At 39.1% G+C, this 5,000-nt stretch overlaps 1 long non-coding RNA gene across 1 annotated transcript in view; it reads right to left on the reverse strand.

Moving 5' to 3' along the window:
• Positions 1–5,000, reverse strand: part of LOC144976176 (uncharacterized) — a 19,735-nt gene continuing 14,735 nt past the window's right edge. The window contains exon 5 of the long non-coding RNA XR_013646057.1: positions 1–85. This is a non-coding gene — a long non-coding RNA (uncharacterized LOC144976176). The remainder of the gene's footprint in view (positions 86–5,000) is intronic.

A 5,000-nucleotide genomic window follows, 5' to 3' on the forward strand; every position in this document is an offset into this window, starting at 1 on the left:
ACGGCAGGATAATTTATTACTTTGACACATTTGTTTTCCTTGGGGTAGTAAATCCATCCCTTTCCACAGAGGACATGGTAGTCTTCTGAAAGGATTGAACATTTTGGTATTGTTACAATAGCAATATATAAAGACTGAATATTTGGTATTGTTACAATAATCGTCTGTAAAGATTGAACATTTTGGTATTTCTACAATTGTCATCTGAAAAAAATGAACATTTTGGTATTTTTAGGATATTCCTCTGTAAATATTGAACATTTTAGCCATTGTTAGGATAGTAGTCTGTGAAAATTGAGCATTTTGGTGTTGTAAGAATAGTCATCTGAAAAGATTGAACATTTTGGTATTGTTACAATAGTCATATGGGTCTAATCTTTAATTGCTATGCCCCTGTGCATATTTTGTGACAATGGGCCAAAATATGGATCACATTTTAGAGGATTTTTTTCTACCAAGAACATATGATTGAAGAATTTTTTCAATTAAATAGATTAAAACACGGCGCACTAATAAAAATTGGGCTAAGTACCGGACGAAAATCCCTCTAAATAATAAAAAAGCCGTATGACCAAATACAATAAAAAGGGTTTAAGTAATGCTCGAGAGGAAGGCTTTGATGATTGATTTTAAGGATTTTACGGCGCTTGCATTACATTCAGGTCATATCAGCGCCAGTAAAAGGAAGAAAATGGAATAGATAAAATTCTAGAATCACATTAAAAACACCAAAAGAAACAGTAAGACAAAGGGGAAATGGTTGTGGATATAAATTCAAAGAGTATACTTTCAAGGTATGTTGACTGTTTCCCTCTCAGCTATGGACTCCAGCAATGACCAGGACAAAACTAAGCAACTCTTTCCAAGACAAAGACAGAAAGCAACTCGGAAAAGAGATATAAGGTGATAGAAGAGACAGCAAGTGACCTTATGCTCACCATGGGAAATCAAAGGACTCCACCCAGACAGAGGAATGCTTTAAATGCCATTTTCTAAGACACAACGGGTCGTGAATTCAAGACCATTTATTTTATCTAAACCGCAGATGACGGCAGATTTTCCTCATGGAGACGGCGCGTGGCCTTCGTAAACTCATGGCCTGATACCGTAGCCATTGTTATAGCCTGGCACGAGAACCCTCGAGGACTTATAGTTAGTATGCGCTTGGCTAAGAAGATCACAACATTGCCATCCGGAAGTATAACGGACCAACACACAAAGCTGTGTGTATCCATGAACGTGTATAGTCTAGTTAATTGATAGAATGCGCTTGGCCAAGGAGTAACCATGAACTTTTATAGTCTGGTGAATACAGTTTAGTGAGAACAACTCACAAACGCGGATGGCAAATATAATAACAAAGGCCTGAGTGACGTCATCTTCGAACTATCTATAGATAGAATGCGCTTGGCCAAGGAGTTCACAACATTGCCATCCGGAAGTATAACGGACCAACACACAAACTCTGTGTAACCATGAACATTTATAGTCTGGTTAATACAGTTTAGTGAAAACAACTCACAAACGCGGATGGCAAAAACAATAACAAAGGCCTGAGTGACGTCATCTGCATACTATCCATACAGTTCAGTGAGAATTACTCATAAACGCGGATGGCAATAAACAATAACAAAGACCTGAGTGACGTCAACCTCGAACTATCTATAGTTTAGCGTCATTTTTTAAGGTTTGCACAGCGTCTTGTGAGTTCTCGTTAATAGAGCTCAAGGAAACAAGTGATTCCATTGGTTGAACTAGTGAATACAACTCACGATTTGTTTTCTTTTGTGGCTAAAGACTTGTCTTTTGACGTCATTTTTGGTCAGTGTTAGGCTTTAAGTGTAAGTTAACGATGGCTACGCTGATACTGACCAACAAATGACATCAAAAAGACAAGTCTTTGGCCACAAAAGAAAACAAATCGCGAGTGGTAATCAACAGTTCAACCAATGGGATCACTTGTTTCCTTGACCACTACTAAAGACTACTATGGGTTTTTGTGGGTTTTAGTGTTGCCATCGTAAACTTATAGATAGTATGCGCTTGGCTAAGAAGCTCATAACATTGCCATCCGGAAATATAACGGACCAATACACAAAACTGTGTGCATCCATGAACGTTTATAGTCGGGTTAATACGGTTCAGTGAGCATTACTCATAAACGCGGAGTCAAAAAACAATAACAAAGACCTGAGTGGCGTCATCTGCATACTATCTATAGCCGGACACTAGAACCCTCTAGGACTCGTAGTTTGACGTCATTTTCTAGGTTTTTTGCTGTCTATTGAGTTGTCGTAAGTAGAGCTCAAGGAAACAAGCGATTCCATTGGCTGAACTATTGAATACAACTCACAATTTATTTTCTTTTGTTGGCAAAGACTTGTCTTTTGATGTAATTTTTTGGTCAGTGTCAGGCTATAGATAGAATGCGCTTGGCCAAGGAGTTCACAACATTGCCATCCGGAAGTATAACGGACCAACACACAAACTCTGTGTAACCATGAACTTTTATAGTCTGGTTAATACAGTTTCGTGAGAACAACTCACAAACGCGGATGGCAAAAACTATAACAAAGGCCTGAGTGAAGTCATCTGCATACTATCTATAAGTTAACGACGGCCAGGGCTTTATTGTCAGGCTATAGATAGCATGCGCTTGGCTTAGAAGCTCACAACATTGCCATCCGGAAGTATAACTAATCAACACACAAAACTCTGTGTAACCATGAACGTTCATAGTCTGGATAATGTAGTTCAGTGAGAATTAATCATAAACGTGGATGGCAAACAATAATAACAAAGACCTGAGTGACGTCAACTTCGTTCTATCTTTAATTTAATGATGGCTACGGACGGCATCATCCAGAGATTAAAAAAATTATAGATAGAACTAAATTGACGTCACTCAGCTATTTCTCACAAGATTGTAATGGTGATGTGCGTGTAGTTAAAAAGCTCATAACATCCGCCAGCTGGATATAACGTATCAACACACAAAACTGTGTGTAACCTTAAATGTTAATAGTCTGATCAATACAATTTAGTGAGAACTATTCATAAAAATGGCTGGCAAAAATAGAAAAAAAAATAATAACAAAGAGCTGAGTGAAGTCAATTTAGTTTTATCTATAGATAGAATGCGCTTGGCCAAGGAGTTCACAACATTGCCATCCGGAAGTATAACGGACCGACACACAAACTCTGTGTAACCATGAACTTTTATAGTCTGGTTAATACAGTTTAGTGAGAACAACTCACAAACGCGGATGGCAAAAACAATAACAAAGGCCTGAGTGACGTCATCTGCATACTATCTATAGGTAGTATGCGCTTGTCTAAGAAGCTCATACCATTGCCATCCGGAAGTATAACAGACCAACACGCAAGACTGTGTGTTTCCATAAACGTTTATAGTCAGGTTAATACAGTTCAGTGAGCATTACTCATAAACACGGATGACAAAAAACAATAACAAAGACCTGAGTTACGTCATCTTCGAACTATCTATAAATCAGACTTTACACGTTTAAGGTTACATATTGTTTTGTGTCTTGGCGCGTTATATCGTAGCCATCGTTATGTTATAGCCTGATACTGAAATCTAAAAGGACTGGCAGTTTGACGTCATTATTTGGTTTTTGCACCGCCTAGTGAGTTGTCGTTAGTAGAGCTCATGGAAACAAGTTATTTCATTGGTTGAACTATTGAATACAACTCACGATTTGTTTTCTTTTGTGGCAAAAGACTGGCATTTTGACGTCATTTTTTGGTCAGTATCAGGCCATAACTTTACGAAGGCCACGGTTATATCCGGCTGGCGGATGTTATGAGTTTTTTTTTGCTAAACGCATAGCATCAAAATTCATTTTAATCCTTAATCTATTAAAGCAACAAACCAAATACTAAACCTGAAAAATAGCAATACTTCTTTTCAAAAAAATAGATAGAACGAAGTTAATGTCACTCAGGTCTTTGTTACTGTTTTTTTGTCATTCATGTTTGTAAGTAATTCTCACTAAACTGTATTATCCAGACTATAAACGTTTAAGGTTACACATAGTTTTGTCTTTTGGCCCGTTAAATTTCCGGATGGCAATGTTGTGAGTTTCTTAGCCCAGCGTATAGTATTAATAATTGTTGTCCAGCATTGTTCTAATCTTGAATAATGTTGAATATTTAAGTTTAGCATGTTGAATGTTTTCTTCTGACACAGACTGCTTATACGAATGGTGGTCCTTGATAATAATAATTGTAATACACCAAAGGCAGTGCACACAAAGACTGACAGGGAAGACACTCATTGGTGGCCAGTCAACAATTGTCCTCCCTGTCACTCTTTGTGTGCACTGCCTTTGGTACATAACAGTGGCGACGAGGATGGGATGGCGATGCGGTTCCAACTGAGGATTCATGGTCACCGAATAATCTCCACAGACCCTGATGCTAGATCTGTTTTGTCCAGGGGCAGTCTTCTTATTTATTGGTACGACAGGAGTACCATAAGCGTTAAACTTGATTAACTGCCAAACGCCTTTGGAGATGCCAGCTTGTAGCGCTTGGTCCAAATCTTCCTGGATTGCAATGGGTACTGTCCGAGGACGGTGAAAAACTGGAGTAGCGTCTGGTCTGAATTTGACTTCCAGTTCGAAGTCTTTAAAAGTTCCCAACTCTTGTTTGAAAAGGTCTGGAAACTCAGAGCAAAGCTGTTTGCATGCCGGCTGAAGTGACCAATCAGGTTTAGTTTCGCCCGTCACTTCGTTCACGATCTCTCTGCCTTTGGAATGAATGAGGGCATCCTCCGACAGTCCAAGATCTTTAATCGCTGTTTGGCCAAGGAGATTTAGGTCCAAATTTCTGTCTAATCACGCCCTCGGGTTCCGGAGATGTTGAGGTCGACAGGCTGGCAACGCCAATCACTGGGAGATCTGCGTTGGAAGCACAACCGTATTTGCACGTAGATGGTGACAGTGCAGGCAGACGCAACTTCTTCCAGGTCTTTT

This window comes from Berghia stephanieae, chromosome 7 (genome assembly GCF_034508935.2).
Source record: "Berghia stephanieae isolate SIO BIC M18660-M18661 chromosome 7, UCSD_Bste_1.3, whole genome shotgun sequence".
In the NCBI taxonomy this organism is placed as follows: Eukaryota; Metazoa; Mollusca; class Gastropoda; order Nudibranchia; family Aeolidiidae; genus Berghia; species Berghia stephanieae.